At 47.4% G+C, this 23,211-nt stretch overlaps 1 protein-coding gene across 1 annotated transcript in view; it reads right to left on the bottom strand.

Annotated features, from left to right (window-relative positions):
* FAM227A (family with sequence similarity 227 member A) overlaps window positions 1–23,211 on the bottom strand; it is a 450,054-nt gene that overhangs the window by 408,827 nt on the left and 18,016 nt on the right. The gene's annotated exons all lie outside the window — the stretch shown is intronic.

The raw sequence follows: 23,211 nt of genomic DNA, 5'->3' as shown, positions 1-23,211 counted from the left end.
CTTCCATTATGCAGTAGTGAGCTACAAGGAATATGCAGGCCTAGTATGAGTGATAGGTCACATTATGCATTGTTGATAGACAGGCAGGGAGAGGGCCCTAGCTCTGTAGCTAATAGATATTTTTGGAGTGTTTGGAACATTATGGCACCTATATAGCGCTTAGATAGCCAGTCTTAAGTGCTATAAACACTAAGCTATGAGTGCATGCCTTTTAGAGCTTGCAGATGGGGTTAATACATCCCTGCCTCCCTTAGAATATTCTGCCTCACTAACGGTAGCCCTGCATGGCCCCAAGCTAATCTCCTTTTCTCTGGGAAGGCACTGATAAGACATTCCTGAGCCTTGGCAGATGGGCTCCAGGGAGCCAGGGAGGGGCTCAGAAGAAGGAGCAGTGGAAATTAACAGAGTTGGGTTTTTTCCATGAGCCATATATTTTGCACAGGGAAAGTTCTGGAACTGTGCGTCATGGACGGGCAGCACGAGATTATAAAATATGCATGCTCACATGACTCGGGTGGGAGATCGTCCTGTGGACTTGGTTCGTGCAAGATCAAGTGCCCGGAATTTTGGAGCTCTTGACGGCATCCTGCAGCGCTGTCCTCTGATGAGGGCCAGGGTCTCCCAGTGCTGATCAAAGGGGCGTAAGACTGTGTTTCTCTATGTTTCTTTATGTTTATCTAAGTAATATGTTTCTCTATATTTTGCATTTCTCTATGTTTTGTGCTTTGTAATCTTCTCTAACTTGAATACCAAATGTATATGAAATTCACTGTTTAGAATAAATACTAAAACTTATTGAAAGGTGTCATTTGTCACTAGCATGAGATCACTGCTCAGCACAATAGAACCTGTATTTTGGGCTGAATTGGGTATTTTTTGCTCTCAAAGGGCTGGCCCCGAGGAAGATTTTGCCCAAATCCAGACAGTCTCGTACACACAGAACAGAAAAAAAAGCATGAGCATCACTGCAATAAGCCCCCTGCAAATAGAACAGGCACAGGATGTGCAACCATTATGCAATGTTCCCTCAGTTAGGTACGTCCAGTGGTGGATAGTGAATTTTTCAATTGGACATACATGTTTTTCCTGACCAGAACGAACAAAGATGTTTCTGGGTTCACCCCCAAGAAATTTTGTAAAAGAATGCATTAAAATGGTGCATTGTATGACACCGATTACGGCTGAAGTCTATGAAAAGCCATAGAATTTAGCATCAGTTCTTTGGGTGGTCACATGAAATATTTCAATAGAATCCAGGCTGCCCACAGTACACAGGAGCATTTTGCAACACATATCCATGCTGGCATCCCCAAACAAAGCCATATGCCTTTGCCACAGTATATGTCAGCACTGGCAACATATAACACGTTTTCATACATTGTGTGCTCCACAAAGATCATTAGGTCTGTCTCAACAATATTTTCCATAATTGGCACTGTAAAACAGATGTTCATCCTGGTAGTGCCCAAAGAATATTATGAGGCCGGTCACAACTATATATGCCAATGTTGACCCTCCTCCGTCATGCTGTTTTTGCCCAAAGCATATCACAGTCAAAACAATATAGGCCAGTTGTGCCCCCTTATGTTGCATGTGCCCAAAGAATATTGTGAGGGCAATCAGAACAATACATGCAAGTACTGCCCACTTATCTTACTGTGTGTGTGCCAAAAGAATATCATGCAGCCAGTCACATTAACATATGCCATCACGGCCTAATTCACTAATGCTACTTATGCCCAAAGAATACTAGGAGTACAGTTATAACAATGTATGCTAGGGTTGACCCCCTTTATCATTCTGCTTGTGCCAAAAGAATATCAGGCAGCCGGTCACAACAGCGGACTGTCTATCTGCGATTCAGGAGTGGTGCGCCTCAAACGATCTCCGCTTTAATGCCAGTAAGACTGAGATCTTTCTCATTGGGACCCCTGCTCCTGCTTTCCCGCTTTCCCTCTTTCACTCTGGCCGCCATCCTTTGGCCCTCTTCCTGCGCCTTCCTGTGAGGCAAAAAACCTTGGCGTCATCTATGACTTCACTCTCTCCTTCTCTCCACACAAGTTCCACTACCAGCTCCACCCCCTCAGAGATATTCTTCCTTTTCTCGCTTTCCCCCAGAGGTTTACTGTCTCCAGAGCCCTGGTTCTCAATAGGCTGGACTACTGCAACAGCCTCTTTCTCAATCTGCCTTCCTCTACTTTCCGCTCTGTGCAACTAATCCAGAACAGAACCGTGAGAAGTGTCCTTGGCCTCAAGCCCAGGGATCATATCCCTCCAGCCCTAAAATCTCTCCAATGGCTCCTGGTGGCTGCAAGGATCAAGCACAAGACCCTCTGCATCGTCCACAGGGCTTTCTGGGGCGGAGGACTGCACTACATTCAACTCTCTCTTCCTAAACACCTTCCTTCCCAAGCCTTTGCTCAGCCACCTCCAACTCTCTGAGGGTCAGACGCTTCTCCAGGCAGAGAGTGGGTGGTAGATAGCTCTCCTGTGCAGGTGACTCCCTCTGGAATGGCCTCCTTGCCCCTCTCAAACTTGAGCCGGACCACCTGAGTTTCCGGTAGCAGCTCAAAACCTTCCTTTTCGCTTCTGTTCTGCTTTCTCTCCATCTCTCCCCTGCAGACCTACCTGCCTGCTGCACTGACTAATTGTCTGGCTACCCTCAGAATCTCAATGGGCACCAGGCTCCTCCACGAACAGTAGCCACTGCACTGCCTTTGGGCCTACCACGCACTTGGGGCTGTTTCTGTATCCCTACAGTCCCCTGCCTCCTTGCACTTACCCAGAGCTGCGCTGCCCTAGCAGCACTTACTTAGAGCAATGCTGCCCTGATTGCACTTCCCCCTTCTATCCCCCTGGCACTTCTCTCACTCACCCCCTGCACTTGCACAATCTGAATTACACATGGCCTAGTAAGATTGTTGTTTTGTCCTCCCTCTGTCTTCCCTACCTTGTCTTGTCGTGGTGTACAGGCGCATTATAAATTACTCATCATATCGAGATATATTTCCATGCTGACCCCGTTGGCTCTCATGCTTATTTTGCCCAAAGAAATCCATGATGAAGTAAATGTATGCCAGCATTTGTATAGTAAATCACATTTTCAAGCTGTTGTTGCCCATTCTCTGACATTTGATGTTCTCTGCCCACTTTCTAATAGTGCAGCAGTTTCAGAATTTTCAGAAACACTGGATCAGGGATGTACTGGGTATCAAAAGTGGCCATGGACATGTTTTTCATAGGGGTCCCCTATTACAGCGTACAAGTAAGCTAAACCCCTTTAAATAGAGCTTGGGGGTTCTCGTACAATAACATTGAGACAAATGAGTCTAAATAGTGCATTTTAAAGCACATTTGTCCTATTAAAGATTACAAAATAGAAAATCATAGCACAAAACTTTCATATAACATTTGTTAAGAGTGAGGAACAAGCATACTGGAAGCTTTATAACAAATTCTTCACAAAAGGGGCAATGGTGCAGAGGCCCGCCTGGAAATCTCCAGAGTTCCCTGTAGGTCAGTCCAGCACTGCGCTGGATGCTTTGATGGACCATTTGTCAGAGAAAACCCTCTCCAAATATTCATTCAAGAGCAGCATCAGTAATTTCGGCTATGCAAGTACACTTCTCATTTAAGCATTGTGAAAGCCAACAGTTTTGGATTGTGTGCAGGCATAGGATAGGCATTTGCCAGGCACTACCATAATGGTACCACTTGGCGATAAGATGGCAACAGCTGGAAAATGGTGGGAGTACCTGGGCAAATAATGGCAGTCCTTTGCAAATGCTATGTTGTGTCTATAAAATAGTCACACTGTTGGCTTTGCTAAAGCTCATTTTTACAGGAATTGATGCAAGCACACACATTAGTTAAAAACCAAGTGCCAGAAAGCACACTTGGTTATGACATATTTGTTACATTTGGATCTGATTTACAACTGTTATCAAACCATTATCTTTCAGAGGATTGCTTGCAGATAAAGGCAGGACTCTGCAATGTTGAAGGGGAGAGTCAAAAGGGTGAATAATGATGGGGTTCAATCAAATGCCAACATAGTTACCAATACCATTGACAGGAATTCAGGATTAGTGAGTGACAGGACATTTCTTTTTGAAAAGCTAAATGAACACGTTCTGATTGGCGAGCTCCATATGCAGCCAGGACACCATGTGACAGTGGGGCAGCTCTAGTGCAGAAGACTAAACATATTGGATGGTTTGCACCTCTAACCTTAGCATTGGCTTGGTGTGCTTTTTGTCAAATGTCTGCAACCCAATTAAATGGTTTCTCACTTGATATTGAAGCTCATTAGGAATTTTCATGTCACAATTTATTATGTGTGGTCTCAGCCAGCTCATTCATGCTTACTTTTGAGGGTGGATTAGTTAAGTTAAAACTGGATCGCCTTGCACCTTCATTTAGCCCTATGAGCCGCTCTGAGATATTAAGGTAAAAGCACACCAGCACCTCCGCAGTCAATTTTAATGCAAAATTAATTGCACTTAGTGGACCCAAGGAAGCTGCACTCAACTTCAGCCGAAGTGTAAACCAGCCGAGTAACAGTTACAGCCCCAGCTGCCCAGTGCCAGTTACATAGAAAACCTGTAAACGTTGACAGCCTTATTTGGTTGTGTTGTAGGGAAGTTGAGCCTTGACAACTTGAAGACTCATTTAAAGAGGGCCTAAAGCAGAGGAAAGATTTGCTCAGTCATTGAAGGCATGTGGGAGGCGGAGTGGAGGGAGGTTAAATATGCAAGGGTGAACATCTCCCTCATACTAACTCACCTGATCATAGATAGGAGGTTAAGGTATGTAACTACATGGCGCTGTGCTGTTTTCCTAGTGTTGTACGCTGTATCCTCATTAATTCCATATAGTTTCAAAAATAAATGATTTCTTTTTTAATTCTGAGGGACCCCTCGCAGTACATGGAGGCCGCCGACCCCTCTGTTCTGTGCATGACAGGAACCAGCGTTCCTGCTGCGTGGAGCAGTGAGCTAGAGGCCTACCTGCAAAGGAGTTCCCCTGAGCAACGGATTTGACAAGGCTACGAACATTTATTTGTGTATTTTTCTGTCAGGGTCTGTTTTCTCTGTGACGTCAGTTTGCCATCTTCAATTATGCCAGTTATTTGCTTCCCTCTGGTCCATGTTGTGGTCTGGCTGGCTGGGTGAGATGTTCTCTCCCTGTGGATCTTCCACCATTAGGTCTGGTGGTTTGCCACAATATATGGGTAAGTAGTTCAATAAATGTTGGTGGCATGCTCTTTCCGCTGTAGGGAGGCCAAGCTATGACACAACATACTACACAAATGCAGTTTCACATTTTATTTAGACTTACAATATAAGCCTTTGGGTTGGATGACCACCTTTAGGGACAGCTTAGGGTTATAATGTCTTTAAACGTAAAAGTCTTTATCCTACTCTTATAATTCCCTATCCCTCCAAAAAAGCCCTTTTTTTAGCAGCCAAAGTCAAAAAATGGTCAAAAGATAATGGCCAACAGAAAGTTCACACCTATTCTTTCAGTCTCTGGCTAGACCTTACCTACAAAAAAAGTGTGTCAGGTATGTGTGAATGCGGTCGAATTCAGTCTGGGCTTCCTCTGTCTCAAATGGGGAAAATATTGGTGGCCAAGATGATGCTCCTTCCCAGGTTTTTCCTTTTATTTCGAGTAATTTCCACTTTTCTAACCATGTAATATTTCAAGGCACTGCATGTGTTAGTGCTCTATTTTGCCCCATTGACAATAAAGCTTGCTTATGAACCGGAGATTTTGGGAGCACCTGACTTCTTCAATTGCTACTGCTCAGTTTTGAAACGTAGTCTCATGTCGGGATGATGATCACGCCAAGTTACCTGGGATGAATTATGTTGCAGCCCTCTTTTTAATGTGCTTTAGGTGACTAAGAACGCTGTGGCTGGCTTTCCTACTCCTGTGTGGACCATAGATAGTGGTTAGAAAAACCTGACCTATGAATGGCGACATTGTCAGAAACAGACTCACTGGGCTTCATATAGGTATCAGGACAGCACGATCCAGGCACCCGCGAGCACCACCGCAGCCCTCTCAGGGTACCGAGGACCGAGGGCCACCTGTGGGCCAGGGCTGCCTACAAGAATGTCCAGGAAGATAGAGCAAATAGAAGAAGCATGATATGGGCTGGAAATCACCAGGGATAGGTGTCCCGGATCAGAAAAGAAGTAAGCAAGTTAGTGGGATGCAAAGAAAAAGGGCCAGATGATTAGTGGGGTCCCATGTCAGAGTCTTCCCAGTTCTTCCCTCAAGCATCTCTGGGGATAAGGGGTTCCCCTAGTGGAGAGATCCAGTAGACAACACCACCAGCTGGGAGCCAGCATGGTAAGGCCCTGGATTACAGGGGTGACTGGTAGTTCCAAGATAGAACCAAGTCCAAGATGGCAGAACGGATAAGGATGAGGAGCCTACGGAAGGTCCTGGTGTGATTGGGCTACTGGACGAGACTGGGGAAAAAGTGCTGGGAGCGGCAAATGCCACAGACCAGGGGAAATGGAGGAGGAGATTTGTAGGTTAGAGACACACACACAGTGGTTGAAAAGGATTTATGTGCTCTGGAGCAGTGACGTCTTTATGGGAGGGCAAAAGGGGCACTTGCCCCGGGCGCCCACCTTGGAGGGGGCCCCCCACAAGGGTGTCTAATCTAAAGAAGTAAGTGACCATTGTTTACAAAACTTAAATAGAACGTGTCAAGATATTTTATGGCGTGCTGCTGAGGCTCTGAACCTGGTGCCTGCCTGTTGCAACTAATACTTTCTGCTCTGATCAATTCATCCTGTAATGCTTTCTGTGTTCACTGTCCCACACATAGTTTGTGTGTTTGCTACAACTCCTGTAGCAGTCTCACCTTTCTATGGGAATAATATTGATCATGTGCCATAGCCAAAGTTGAAATGCATACTGATAGATGTAAGTGCTGTGTCGGTTCAGACGATAGCTCAGTGTGTTAAGCACTAATTGCAGAAATGTGTGTTCATATGCAAGATTATAATACTGAATTCCAGCAAGGCCAACTCAGCCTTTCCTATGTTTGAAGTTGATAAATCTGCAGGTATGTGTACTTTGTTTTGTAGTGCAACAGGTGTTATTTTCAGCAGTGTACCTGTAACTGTTGCTATAAATAAAAATAAGAATATAGCATCAGTATGGTGAAGGTCTAGAAATGGGTTTCTGTGGCTACCTCAAATAAAGACTATGGGCCTCATTACAATGTGCTGGTAAAACTGGCAGGTTGCCGCCGGACTTGCAAACCTTTCTGGCGCGTGACTTCACGGAAACACTGGGGCCTTACAGACCCGGCAGTCCGTGAAGTCAGGTGACGGAAAAAGTAAATCCCCATTCCCATTTGGGTCCCATAGGACTCAATGGGAATGGGGAGCACAGAAGCACTGGCACCGCATGCAACAGTGCTGGTGCTTCCATGAAAGTCTGCGGGCGGGTGCCGTTCCGTCCGTCAGGTCTGACCCTGGTGGGCGGGACAGCACCCGCCCACAGACTTGTAGTGTGCTGGTCCAGTAACAGCGCCGATAAGCCTACCGGCACCGTTGTTACCAGACTGGCACACGTATAATGAGGCCCAATAAAGTGTTAGTCAGAGAAGTGATTAGGTATGCAAATTCAAGACCGTGGAACCAAAGCGTTCATGCTTCTATCCTGGCTTCCCCAGCAGACAATACATTGATCCCGGACAAATCAACTTATTTCACTGACATTGCTGTACTGTCTTCCTTCAAATGTTTGCCTTCTCACATGTTGGGGGTATTGTTTAGCCCATTCATTACCTGATCTGACTTTTTATGTAGGTCCTTTCAGCGGAAGAGGTCCTAGACAGAAGAGAGCGGATCAGATATTGCAGGCTTGGGGCAAGCATATTTTAAGGTCCGCTCATTTGGCACCAAACAACTGTTTGCTTTTTTGTACAACCGAAAGGTTTTTGTGTATGTTTATAAATAACCATTTCACAAGCCTATGTTTTGGGCCAATTTAAAGCATTAAAATACAAAAGAGAAACCCAGATGTAATCTTTTAGGATCACATCAAATAGTATGTTGGCACCTATATACTTCCCTTGATGATCCAGACAATGAAGCTTCCCATTTTGCATAATGAGCTTCTATAACATTTTGTTTTTAAAATTGTCATCTTAAATTATGAGATTGGTCTACTTTCTAAATCAAATCTCTAAAATGGGATTATTTTAGTTCATGGTACGTATTAGGAAAGCAAGTGGTAAAGTGCAAAAATTGCAGAGTGGGTGCAAATCACAGCTTCACCGTTTAACCAACGTGTAATCCTGGGCATCTCATTTAATCGTGCACTGCCTAATATGTCATATTTGTCAGTCCCTAAACCATTCACAACTGTCACCCTTCTGAGTGATTTTGTTCTCATGGTATGAGCTTCACAACAGGTTCACCCATGGTTTAACTGGCTATATTGTTGTTTCCTCTATACTAATAGTGAGCATTGATATACTGCACACCACAGCCAGTTGTTTCTTTGCTCTGTAATGGCAACCCTACTTGAAAACCATGTACCTCTTCTAATCTCAATCTGTCTGGATGTATGTACCTTCCTTGTAGCTTCTAATCTTCACCCACTACCTATTCTATGGTAGGTGTATCTTTCTCCTTGCTTCCAATTGGTCTCCTGTATCCATGCTTAAGCATTGTTGCATTCTGTGAGGGAGCTGTCTATTCTGGATTATGTGTACCTTTTACATACGATCTGTGTCCTGAATCGTGTATACTATGACTGGTGTACCTTCCTCGTTACTGCTAATGATGAAAAATGGCCTGTACCTATGCTAGAATGCAGGTAGCCTTGTCGTGGACTGCTGATGTTGGCCTTGAAATGCTACTTCTTTATCATTCTTATTACAGCAAGAATGAAGAAGGTAAGGGGACTGAAATGGAATACCATTGGCTATTGTAATAGTTGCGAGGTAACATGCCAAGCTTCGTGTTATGATCGTGATGACGGGGGCACCACCAGATATTCTGGGTACCTTAATTAATTAGGCTTGATGGTGGGGGCCCCCATAGGTGTTTGTGCCCAGGGCCCCCAAAGTGCTTAAGATGGCCCTGCTCTGGAGAGGTAGGCGGAACCCCAGGAGGTGGACCACATTTGTCAGGAGTGGTCTGCTGTGACAGAGCAGCAGGGAACCAGAATGGGAACGCGGTAGGACCAGAAAGAAGTGGAATGTAAATGCCAGGAGTGCTACGCTGCAGAGAGTATACCAGGCACGCGTCACTGATACCTTAGAGGACTAAGAAGGTAGATTGCATAGTCTAGGTGATGCCAACCAGGAGTTGGGGGAGCAGAGCTAGTGGGGGGGCTGGGAAGGAGACGTTTGCAGAGAGGTAATGCAGAGTGGATTAACGAGTCTGTAACCAGTTGCTGGTGCGAGAGTGAGTGTGTTGCAAGTCATGTTCTCTTCTGCCACTCCTAAATAGCTGCTTAGCCCCGCATTGTGTGGCTCAACAGAGCCCTTACTGGGATCCTCTAAATTTGCTCCAGACATTCCTTTATGGGGTAATTGCATATTTTGAGGTTCACTGCTTGCATCCGGTGGACTCTATTAGATACGACAGGGATGTAAAACAGTGGGTTCCCTAAATAGAGATGGCAAGATATTGCTTTTCATGATTTTTCTGCTGAATGGGAAGTTCATAGGGGGCAGGTCCTGACTTACAGAGCGACGCTGACCATTGTTCTTAGGCCTTGGACTGGTTTCCCTAAAATACTGTATGAACATGATGCAAGCATAACTCAGAGGGCTGGCAGATCATGACATTGTACCAGACTCCTAGCCCAAAACCTAGCAAAGTAAAGTTGAAAAGTAGCAGCAAGCAGGATAGTGAGCTGGGTATTGCTCCGACAGATGCCAAGGGAACACATACGCTTTGTCAAACAAAGAGGTCTCCATGAATAATCAGTTCAAGCGGATACATTTTAAATGTTTGCACAGAACCCACTTGTCCCCAGTGATGACACATACGTGTATGCCTAAGTTGTTTTATGTCTCAGGTGCTACCACCTTAATGCACATTGTTTACAAATAGTTTGGTGGTGTTGTTTAGATGGATTTCTAAACTCTGACCTGGTGGGCAGAGGTTTAGGAGGCCACCCTAGTTTAGTGGAACAGCGGAACCTTCTGGACAAGCCAGACCAACCACGGTAGCCTGGCAGGCAGTCATGAGTAAGTCTCAGGAGGGGTGAGAGTGATCGAGAGCCCACAATGAGCGCACACAGTAAATCTCCACAGAATACGCTTAGACATGGTACCCGGCACGCGCGGCTGAACAGGAATACTGTGTGGTGATTGGCTCATTTGCAAGCCATACCACACAGTATTCCTGTCCACGCCGTGCGTGCCGGCTACTCTGTTCCCGGTGAGGGGCGTGACAGCCCCTCAGCCAATGAGGAGGCTCGAAACGGGGCAAACCCCGCTCCGAGCCTCCCCATGGCTGGAGGCTTACTTCGTCCCCCGCCGGGGACTCAGGTAAGATTTTTTTTTCCCCAAGCCCTTCCTCCCTCATCCCCACCCCACTTACCTTCCATCCATCTCTCTGGTCTTCTGTTCCCAGCGTGTCCACTCCCAATGGCTGCCATGGAAAGGGAAAATGGACTACGTTTTCCCTTTTCATGGCGGTGGCCATTTTATTTTTTGTTTTTCTGTTCCGAAACGTGTTTCGGAACAGAAAAAAATGCCATTAGCACCCCGATCCAATGGGCCGGAGTACTAATGGCAATAAAATCCTCGGTGGCGGGCCAACACTGCCGCAGGTAATGCCCGGGGGCTTCGTTAAGGCCCGAGCGTACGCTCGGGCCTATAACTACGGCCCCGGGCATTACCTGGGGCGGTATTGGCCCGCCGCCTCAGGTCTTATTTCCACAGTAATATAAAACAGTTAACACACATGCCTTTCACTATTTAACATAGCCTAATGCGGTAAATGGGAAAATACAGCCACAACCTGCAACAGAAGGGTAGATTAACACAAATATAGCATTAGGCAGTTCTTCAGAATCGATCCCTAACTTAAGCAGCCCAGCCCTACGAAGTGGGGAGCCTTGTGCTCAAAAGTAGAGTAGTGCGTTGAAAGCGTGCTGCTGACGTGCTTAATGAGAGAAAGCAGGTCCTCTTCAGGGAGCTGTAGCAGTTCAGGAAGGGGCTTGAGATGATGAACAGGTTCCTACTATTTTGAGAAGGGTCTACCATTGTAGGCAGCGTGACTTTCAGGTTTCAGGAATAACCGGGGTGCAGGCTAGCCCAGCTAAGATATCTTTTTAGGGATTCTTGTGCGTAAAGAACAATGGCTGTTGCAGGGGGCCACCGGTAAGTGAAGCAAGTACTCACCGACCCTCGACACAGTCTGGGCCAAACTTTGCCAATCTAGGTCAGGTCGCTTGTAGGTTAAACCCCTGCAGTTGCATGTCGCTCCGGCTCTCAACAGCTGCGGCTGCTGGATGGGATGATCGTCAGTGGCGGGACAGTAGCCTTTTCGCAGCTCTCGGTGAAGAAAAGAGGACAGTTCCAGTGCAGCACATCTCAGGGCACGGGGGGCAGGCAGGCAAGGCTCCTCCAATGACCGTCACCACAGCAGGGTGACACAGGGAACGCAAATGCTCGCAGCATGGTTCTCTCTCTTAAATCGTGACCAAGAGGAGCTAGGGCTACAAGATTTGGTGGCAGAGGGCTCAGGACCACAAGCTGGTGATTCCTCTCATGCGATAATCTGGGATTGAGCTGGTCAGTTCACTGGATGGCCCAGGAACACTTCCTATGAGGCTCTTTGAGAGGGTAATCAGGAAGTGCCAAGTACAGTTGTTCCCACTACTCCAGGCTTTCGGTGATCGATGCAAAAACAGGGGTCCGACAGGACAACAGCGGGCTGAGGGTGCCAAACTTTCCAGCATGTCTCCAGCAGTTCCATGTGTCTGCTTTAACATTTCAGGATACTTCGCTCCTTCTGTAGTTTGGTGTGAGCTTCAGGTGATCGGCCTGGAATGGATACAGAGCCCTTTCGTTTCGCCCACAAATCTGGGATAACCATTGAAGATCTGCTCTCTTGCATGCATGCCAGACGTGGACCAATCATGGTCCACTGTGGTCCCAATCATTCAGGCATACCAGTCATACTGGCACCAGTAGTATGAATTGGGACCAGACAGTCCCAATCCTCTTCCTTAGCAATAGCACACGTGACATCAGGAGCACACGTGACATCAGGAACCCGCGAAAGATGCGGTTTTCATGGGATGCTGCATGCCCAAATAAGGAATTGCCGGGTTTGCTCGACCTGTGGGAAGGCAAAGGGACAAAATGGCCAAAGGACAGAACAAAAGACTTTGTGGCACGGACATTTTCGGCACTGGTCACAGTCTTGAGCCAAACACGGTAAACGCAATATTGTATATTGAAAAGAAGTAAAAACACTATAAAAGTAAACTGCTGCCAACAGTTTGTGCGAGGCACACTTGTACAATTACCAAAAATATCCTTAGAGGGTGTCTAGGGTCATAAAACAAAAGGCCCCCTATGCGCGGTACTGTAAGGTACTTGGCACATAGATAAAAAGTTACCAAGAAATGGCAACATAGTCGAAAACTAAGCGAAACAGTACTCTCAGTCTGAAGGACGTGCCAGTTTCCCAGTAGAGACAGTCTGAAGGACGTGCCAGTTTCCCCATGACAGATGAGTAAAAGCCCACAGGAGCGCAGCTGAAGACTGTGCTCCACTGGAAAAAGTCAGGTTAGGTAAGACAAACAAAAGCAAAAGTTTGGGGGGTCCATAAAAGGAGGCGAAATTGCACCGAAGGGCAATCTTTCCTAACAGTTGTGCACTAAAAAGTAGTCATGGAGTATCGTACCAGAGTACCTTTCTGAAGTCTCTGGTTGGTATATTGAATTGTCTCCAAAGGTGTAATAGTTGAGTATAATGCCTTGATGTAAGAAGGGTAAATTAACTACTAAATGATCAGCCTCAGGTATGATCCTAATGAAACGTCTTATAATGCAATACTGGAAAGACTGGTCTGCTTCCGCTTTTAGACTAAGGATGAAAGTTAATTATGTTATTTACAGCTAACAGTGACATTAGCAGAGCTAGATGTTGGTGAGATGATGATGACATGTTATTCTGTGTGGGGAGTCACTTTTTTAATTATTTGCCTGTATTAATGCCACCATGAAAATATGTATGAGAGTAACATTTTGGTTCCATCATCATGGATGTAACACTTCTCCATTCTTTGTTACATGTGGGAGACAACTGTTGAATTTTAAGCTCTTTATTTTTATGGTATTGACTGGCTGCATACTGGGCATTGGTAGGCATGGCTAGACATATACGCAAAATACTTGCTGGAGTTTGTAGGTCACCAATTGTTAGAATAAGGTATAAGCTTGGTCGGGGTGGGTCAATTATGTTTTGTTTGTAAATGTTCCTTTTTTCTGTAAAACAAAAAATCAATAAAGATCCCTACAATTGTCTGGTACGGGGCACCCCCAAAGCCCTAAACTGGGATATGTGGGGCAAATTCGTCAAAGTTCAAAAGTTATTAAGTGTCTATAAAACATGTTTTGCGAGAACATTAATTTTCCAATAAAGAAAAAGGTGCATCTTTGAATACTCACAGAGCTAAAGCCGCTGGTCATACTTGAGCCAAATAAAAAACAATATTGACACAAAGTGGTGCAAATACTACTTTTTCTTGCTTGGTGTAAAGCGGCCCAGTAGGTTCATAAAACTTTGACAGTGTGCACCTGTCCAAAAGACGATTAAATATCCCCCATGGTGTATTGCAACAGAAAAGAAAATGTCAAAATAATGGTTGCACTATGTAAGCGAAAACACATATCAGTGTAGAGTTGGGGATGGTGAAAAAAGACAAAATCATGAATTTTACACTTTTGGGAAGGCTAAAGAGGCCTTTTCACTAATATGGTTTTCATTTTATCACGGGAAACTCGCAGGATTCCCACACGTAAAGAGCGGAATTATTGCGGTAACGGAAGTGTGCCATGGGAAGAAATGAGTGGAAAACAATAAAGTGCTGGGAGCTGATTGACTTCATGGGGTAAGTGGAGAGACCCAGAAGGGATGGAAGGACCATATGTAGTGTTACAGGGGTCTTAAGTTTGAAGGCGTTTTTGTCATACTGTGACAATCAAAACGCATTGCATCCCTGCGAGGAACATTCCCGCTGTAATTTACGGGCAACTCACGGGTTCCCACTGGAATATTTCTGTAACAAATTTTACTCAGGAATAAAAGAAAAGAAACAAAAGAAAATACTGTACAACAGCCAAAGGGTCTTTTATCCTAACGGGTACAAAGTGTCAATGACCATGGCCGAAGGCTCCTTGCCAATGTTACCTCTACATAACGCATGGCTAGGACATTGCTCTGTTGTCTTACCCCATAGTCCTCTATGGAGCCCTATAGAACTTTTGTAGCTAGACTTAGTGTTGATTTGAGAATCCTCACTAATGGGTTGGGGCTAATCCTCCATAGAGCTAAGGACTTTTAGAGCAAAATAAAATGCATTAAAACAGACATAGGGTATATTGGGCCGTAAGAGCACTGGAGCTTTAAAATTACAATAAAAACATGTATGTTATGGCAAGCATTGGCGATTTGCGATGCGTACAATATTGGTGTTAACTTTAGATGGTATTTTTTAAGATGGTGTTTTGGTTGCAGTGGTGGTGGCCGCTGCCTGATCACAGAGTACACTTTATCTAGCAATATGGGCATCAAGGCACATAGACAAGCACTGTTGGGGCTAGTGCTGTGCTTTGCTAGACTGAAAGTGGGTAATGGGACAACTAATGACAGTGTTTATATTAACTTTTTCCCTAAACTGTTGACCTGCTTTGTTATGTTGGTTGGGTTACGATTCAATATGAAATCTGGATGTATCACCACATGTGTTATGTGACTATGGAAATAATGGTAATGTATCTAACCTTTTTATTTGCAACTGATTTATCCTCTTTTTTGTGTTTAATTACGGATTGCCTCTTTGAATAATGATAGCCCTGATCAAGAACTGAGGTGTAGAGGTCGAAATACGTGTTGGCTACCTATTAAAACAGATGTGCACCACCAAGTTACGAGTGATTGTGGATATTATATGTGATTGCAATTACAAGGACCTTTATCGATTTAGGGTGTAGCGCTTTGTCAATATAGCACTCGATTTGTTGATTTGAGAATTCTGTCAAGCGATCTGTGAACTTTAGGAATCACAGGAGCTGTATCAAGAACAGTTCCCCAGTAGGTGCACAAAACCCATGTGAAAAGGGCATTAGGAATTTAGTCCACATGCTCTAGAGAAAGCTGTATAAATATTGTAAGTCGATTTTATTTTGCACATAGTGTTGGCTAACTATATGAGAGTGCTTTCACATACAGGTGTGGGGTGTTTTACAGCTAAGTATGGCTAAGAAGTCAAAATAACAAAACATGCATGTAAGTTGGGATCCAAGTCATAGGACCTCATTACAAGGTTGGAGGTCCGGTAATAACGGAGCCGGTAAGGCAATACCAGCCTCCAATACCGGTCCGTTGTATTACGACCCTAGACGCCGGTCCCACCGGCATCGACAAGGACCCGCTATGGCCGTGCACCACCGTACCGGCATGCAGGTGGGCGTGCGGGTGGCAACGAAGAGGGCACCACGAGTTGCACGGACATGAACATACCGGCATCTAGAAGAAGGGCCACCATGATGCCGGCAATACCGGCATCGCGGACCACCCGTTAACAGCAAACTGCTGTGTAACCAAGTGCCACAGGTGCACACAATCAGCACAGGTGGAGGCAACGGATTCAGGGCCAGCACAAAAGGAGCACACCCACACACCACACCCCTTTCCAAACCAAAATGCTACCACTTGCACTTGCGATACTGGGGCTGGAGGACATGCCTGCACTGCTACTCCTTGAGCAGGCAGTACAACAGGCAACACAGAGGAGACACAGGAGGAGAAGGAGGAGGGTGAGACTGGCCCAGCAAATCCCACCAGTGCAGGTAGTTGTTCCCTGCAGACAGCCATCAATTCCACGTATAAGGGCCCATCCATTTGACTTAACCCCAGCACAGATCCACACCCTGTACCGGCTGGAAAGGGACACCATCACCAACATAGTGGAATTAATACAGGAAGACTTGGTCAGCCTCATTAACATCCGCACAGCCATCCCCCCTCTGCTGAAGGTGGCATCTGTGCTCCACTTCCTGGCCACAGGCACTTACCAACACACAGTGGGCCAAATGCATGGCATATCACAATCATGCTTCTCTGTTGTGTTAAACCAAGTGCTGGATGCACTACTGAAGCACGCAAGTGTCTACATATCCCTACCACGGACAACACAGGAGGCAAATGCCACCAAAATAGCATTCCATGCACTGGCAGGCATGCCCAATGTAATTGGTGCCCTCTACTGCACCCACGTAGAGTTGGTAGTCCCACATGCTGAAGAGGTGGTGTACCGCAATCGGGAGCTATACCACTCCATCAATGTGCAGATGGTGTGTGATAACAGTCAGATAATAACACATTGCTGTGCCAGATACCCAGGATCCACGCATGATGCCATGGTGCTGCGGAACTCCTCACTACCCCGCTACATGGAAGGAGACGTCGTACGAAGCGGATGGCTGTTGGGTGTGTCTGCCCCCTGGGCCATGGGAGAATGGGGGGGCTACATGCATATGCAAGGGGAATGCCCCCTGGGCCATGGGAGGAGGGGGATGGGGGGCTACATGCATATGCAAGGGGAATGCCCCGTGGGCCATGGGAGGAGGGGGGTGGGGGGCTACATGCATATGCAAAGGGAATGCCCCCTGGGCCGGGGGAGGAGGGGGATGGGGGCTACATGCATATGCAAGGGGAATTCCCCCTGGGCCATGGGAGGAGGGGGATAGGGGCTACATGCATTTGCAAGGGGAATACCCCCTGGGCCATGGGAGGAGGGGGATGGGAGGCTACATGCATATGCAAGGGGAATGCCCCCTGGGCCATGGGAGGAGGGGGATGGGGGGGCTACATGCATATGCAAGGGGAATGCCCCCGGGCCATGGGAGGAGAGGGATAAAAGTATCTTGAGTAATCCGCTGCCACACAGCCCTCACATGTGCGTACATAATGGCCCTAGTCAAAATGCATGGAGGGGCCTGGTGTTTGAAATGTCTAGGACCCTAGGTCATGTATGTCACCCAAGGCCGCATCATGGATTGGCATGCACTGTACAGGGCAGATAGTCATGTGGATGTGGCTGCCATTGACGGGATAGTGCATATGAACTGGATAGATGTACAGGCTGAGCACACATGGCAACTGAGCATTATCCTTACACATACCTCCTTCTGCTCCCATGTAGGTGATGCTGGATATCCACTGAAGGCTTGGCTACTCACCCCTGTCAGGAATCTGTGGAACAGGCATGAGGAGGACTTCAATCAAGCACATACACGCACGCGTGTGATCACTGAGCAGACGTTTGGCCTTTTGAAGGCACGGTTCCGCTGCATCAGCAGGTCGGGAGGGGCACTCATATACGGGCCTGAAAAGATGGGCAAGATCATCATGGTATGTGCAATGCTGCATAACATGTGCATCCGCCGGAACGTACCCCTGCCACCTGACATGGAGCTGCCACCACCTGGTGAAGTAGAAGGAGAGGATGGAGTAGATGTAGGACAAAGGCCAGGACGTGATACACTTGAGGGTCGCGCGGTGCGGCAATTGGTCATAGACCAATCATTCTGATGTACTTGGATGCAGAGGGTGCCATGTATTGAATTGTGGCCACTGGGTGTGTGGGTATATGGGCACAGGTCACTATGAAGCAATAAATTGACAAACAACAAATTAGCAATGTCCACTCATGTGATGTTTTGTACACAACAGGTGTATTAGTGAGATTTTTCAACAACATGAATCAACAATCCCTGCCCCCAACACCCCTCCCCCCATGCACCCCCACACCCCTCCAACACCCCCAGTACTACACCCACCACCACCCTCCACCCTACCCCTAACACCCAAAGTCAAAAATGGCACAACACGTGTCTGCATGTATTCGCAAAGAGATTGTGCAGGGTGGCCCTGCTACTGTGGAGCCCCCTTCGGAGGTGGGGGGTTAGATATCTGAGCGCTGTGCACTTCGCAGGGACCTGCGCACGGGGCTGGTCTGCCTCGAACTCGCTGGCGTGGTCGATGTGGATGAGCCAGATGGTTGTGACCCCAAAGCCGGCGTTTGCCGCTGCTCCATGCTGTCAGCAATCCTGGTGAGGATCTGTCCCAAGGCATTGAAGCCATCGCACACTTGCTGTGCACTTGAGTTGATGGCCTGGATTACGGCCGCAGTGCTGTCATGGATGACACAGCGTGTTTTCTCCCCTTCAGCAAGGTACTGCTTCACATAGTCTTGCATCTCTGCTGCCGGCCCTCCATCCTGGACAGACATCCCTCAAGGTCCCGTATGGCAGTGTGGGTGGTGGTTGGTGGGTTATGTGGTGGTACTGCATGCAAAATGGGGCTGTGCAATGCTGGAGACCACTCACCATGGCTGCCCTGTTCGGATGAATCCCGGCGAGGTGTGTCCTGTGGGGTGGCCTGCGGGCTTGGTGTTCTACCTACAGGCTCTAAGTGGACCAGTCCTGCATTGCCCTCATTGTCAGGGTCAGCTTCCTCGTCGACACTATGCTGTGCCGATGCAGCCATCTCCCCAATTGTGCTTGCAGCAGCAGACTGTGTGCCATCGTCCATGCCAGATGTGTCCTCGGTCTGTGTCGATTGTATGTCCAGTGGTGCAGGGGCAGGTGTCTGCTCGTCTTGTGTGGCTTGCAGTGTGGCTGGTTGGGCCATCGCGTGCCGCTTGGCCCATCCTTGGTCCACTTGATGTAGATGGTCCGCTGCCATCACTTTGCCTCCTTGCCCTTTTGGCTGGTGTTGTGCATTGTGCACTTCCCTGTGCTTCATCGCTGTCTGCACCCGTACCTGTGGGGGACAGAGAGTGGCAGGGCCTCGGTGATGGTGGTGCTTGCATCATGCATGCGTTTGTCTTTGTGCAGGTGGCGCCATGTGATGAGTTGCACGGTGGTCGGTCAAAAAACCGAAAACAAAATATCGAATCACAAAAATATCGAAAAAAAAAATCTCGAATTATTTATTTATATGTATTTGTGGGTTCAGGTAAGTATAAAAAAAGGGTAAAATAAAAAAAAAAAGAAAAAAGTGGGGTTAGGGGGGGAGATTTTTGTTTTCGAGATTTTGGACTCGAGATTTTTTTTTCTCGAGATTTTGTAATTCGGTTTTTTCACTATAAACCGAGTTGCACGCCTGGCTTTGCAGCGGACTGGGTACATGCAAGGTTGGGGGGTGCTGTTTGGAATCGTGCAGGTGTTCACATGTACACCATGGTGGCTGCTGATGGGCCTTGATGTGTGTTGGGAGTGACGTGCTGTGTGACACGTACAGGTCATTTGTGTGTCGGGTGTGTATTCGTGTATGGGCGCAGCATGCATTGGGATGTGATAGTGGTGGGCCCAGCAAGTGTACATGGATATGTGTAGGTGTGCATGATGGGCCATGTATTGGCTGGCCTTGCTGTCACATTTGGAGGTCAATGGTGATGATTAGTTGTCGTGTGTTTGTAGGGATACTCGCCTTCATCTGCCGATGGTGGCACGCCACACTAAGATCCACCGACTCCTTCAATAGACTCCACATCTATCACTGAGCTGCAAGTCTCTTCCAATCTGGCCAATTTCACTGGTGAGTGAGTTCCTCCACCTGTTGCCAGCCCCAGGCTCCGAATGGCCGACAAGATGTTGCGTACTCTCAGCCTGAGGTCATCCCATTTTTTTTGCAATCGCGCACTGTACGTGCGGTGGTGCCGACTGCATTTACTTTCCGGGCAACTTCTTCCCAGATGGCCTTCTTCAGCTCGGCTGGACGCCTGAGGTCGCTGCAGAACACCACATCAGCATTCGCCACTAGGGTGTCAGCTAACATGTTCAGCTCCTCATCCCTGAACCGTGGTTTACGCAGGCGGGCAGTGCCTTTCTGGGTAGACTTTGACATTTTGTCCGTGGTGTACTGGTGGTGAAGGTCCTGTATGTGGAGGATGGTAATGGATTGTGCTTTTCAAGATGGCCGCCTATGCATTTCCCGTTCCGGCGCAATGACGTTACTTCCGGGTCTGGTAATAACGGGCCCGTTCTTAGCACTGTGTTAATACCGGTACCGCTATTTGGGGGTTTGCCGAGGCCGGAGGCGTTATGTGCGCATTCATTGATGCCACTATATGGGGGTTTGAGGGTCGTTACCGGTATGCCGGTACGGCCGTTACCGGCATACAGGGGTGCGCGTGCTCACGCACTCTTAATCACCCGCTGTTAGCGAGTTCGGGCCAAGACGGGCATGTTATTAACGGCATGCCGTTAATGGCTGCTTTTTAGCGCCAAACTCGTAATGAGGCCCACAGACTTGGAGAAAGGGATAAGTGGCCAGGTTTTCCAAATACAGAAAAGTCCTACTTGTGTGGAAAGCAAAGGAAAGAACAGGGAAAATGTCCCTTAGGGTTAGCCTTGATATGATATCCTAGTCAACAAATGGAATTTTGGTCAGACCCAGGCACTGATAACGAGGGTGCAGCTCTACCTAGTGTTACATTTTTACATGAAACTCCCCAAAGTGTGAATGAACCAATAACATATTTCAACCTAACACAGCGAACATACTATCTGCATAGGATTTCCCAAAATATCGGATTTAAATAATCAGTTGGAGTTGTGGAGCACTGCGATTTATTCTGGAAAGCAAAAGAAGTGACTGTAACGCTTACCTGATGCCCTGCACGAGCACCTGGCCTTCTGGTGTCGGGTGCGTGGCTTTATAGTGTTAGGTGCGCGGTCCAAACCACTCCTCCACAATATCACAGATTGGCAAGAGTAAACCTGCATACATTGTAGTCGGGAGTGGTTTGGAAGGTTCCCCAATGACTGGATATGCAGCGCGGTCTCCAATGTTTGGATAGGTAGAGCTGTGGCCAAAATGGTGGCCGAAATGAGGACCTATGGATAAACAATGGTGGGGAATTAGTAACTATCTTAACCCCTTTCCCCCGCACCCTGCCCTTGTCCCCTAGATCTGCTGGTTTGCAAAGAATCTGGCTCACCTTTCTGTTCAAGCTGTGCACCCAATGTGCAAGGAAGGCACCAGGTCCAGTTTCGTCACTGGAGGGATGTGGTCCAGTCCAGCTGCGACACACGTGATGCTTCTTGCGATGTAAGTCTTTGGATGAAGGTCTTTGGTGGCTCTGCGCAATGCAAGGCAGCGCATGAAACGTTTTTATGCCTGTGCTGCACAGTGCGCGGATTGTGCAATAATGTTCTCTTTGCTTGTGTTCCTGCAGGTGCCGTCGTGGGCTGTTGGTGGTTGATGGATGGATCCGAAGGCCCAGATAAGCGGAGCTACAGCTGAGTTGAGCGCTCAATGAATTCTGGCTGTGAGGAAGTCTGGTAACTTTTCAGAAGAAGAAACAGGCAGCACGGTAAGTGTTGCACTGCTGCATTAGGAAGCAGGAAAAAGGCTAAGCACAGGGTGTGGTTATATAGGCCTGGGAAGCACCCTGAGACTAGACCAATAAGTTACTGCAGCAATGGGCTGCATCTTGTGTTCCACAGTGAGGCCCAACCTGGCAGCCATCTTGGTGAAGGCTGCTTCCATGACATGCCGCTATTGCCATACGGTGCCTGCACCAGCCAGCAACACTGACTGTCCATTTCTTGCCCATGTTCCTATGCTTCCTTCCACTGCAATCTAAGGGTGTGCATGGTGCGTGCCTGGGGGTCATGACAGTGACCATGTTAAATGAAGATAGCACCAGAGATGTAGACCAGTCAATGCTGTTTCTACAGGTAGTCAGAACTCACTGAAAGCCCCAAGTAAACAAGCATTAGCAATGCAAAAGGTCTTGCTATCTACAGTGAAAAGCTTTTGTGTTTACAAGTGGATTATGAAGATGTGTTGTGTGTATGGTTTTGTAATATTGTGCCTACTGGGCTGTGTATAAGCAATCAAACACTGGACTCGAATCTTGGGTGAAGTTAGTTTGGTAAATCTTTCAAAGCAGCACTGGAGGTGAACACAGAAACTGACAGTACATGATCTCCAAACAATCCTGAAGCTGTGTTCCTGCACCCCATAAAACAACTTGTATTGTTTTACAGTACATAGGGCCTCACTGCGCATTTGGCGGAAAATCAGCGCTAAATCCGCTGATGCGGATTTACCGTTTATGACACGCATTGGGGCGGAATCTCTGCCAAATTACAACCTGGCGGGCGCATGCACACAGTAACAGTGACAACGGTAAATTCGCATTGTGGAGTTACCGCCGAAAACCCCATGGTGCGACATAAATCTGTCTATATTCTGCGGAATTACTGTTACTGCCATGGCGGTCCGCAGAAATTCCACTAGCGGTAATTCTGCGTGCAGAAACTCATCATCGCTATAAAAGGAAGTTCCACTGTGGCCACTTTGAAACACAATCCATCAAATATCTCGTGATAGGAGTGCCATCCAGACACCCAGCTTAGTGCAAACATGTCAACAGGGAAGGCAAATCCAGGGTGCCCGATATGAGGCAGCGGAAGCCAACATTCAGCAAGCAGGAGCTCACAGAGTTAGCAGAGAAAGTGGTTGCCAACTCAGATGAGCTATATAGCCCATCTCACAGGAAGACCAGCCAACAGTGCAAAAAACACATATGGGCAGAAATCCGGGACAAGGTGGTGGCTGTAGAGCACGTTCAACGTGATGTAGACGACATGAAGAGGTGGAATGACCTCAAGTTCAGGGTCAGGACCCTTATCGCCAATCCCTGCCGGGAGACCACTGTCACTGGAGGTGGCACAGTAGAACCCATGCTACTGACACCGTGGGAGGAGATGGTTAGTGGCATCCTGCACATGGTCGGGAAAGAGGGTGTGGGCACGGCAGAGCTAGGAGCCAGCAGCCATGCCGAATGTTGCGAGTACCACAGTGACACATGCAACGATGACTGCACAACCATGCAGGCAGAAAGCAATCACCACCCATGTGAGGCACCAGGCCGATTGACAGCAACCACTGACCACCAGACC

The sequence above is a fragment of the Ambystoma mexicanum genome, chromosome 3q (genome assembly GCF_040938575.1).
Source record: "Ambystoma mexicanum isolate Mex_15411 chromosome 3q, UKY_AmexF1_1, whole genome shotgun sequence".
NCBI lineage: Eukaryota > Metazoa > Chordata > Amphibia > Caudata > Ambystomatidae > Ambystoma > Ambystoma mexicanum.
This window is presented reverse-complemented; position numbering and strand designations above follow the sequence as displayed.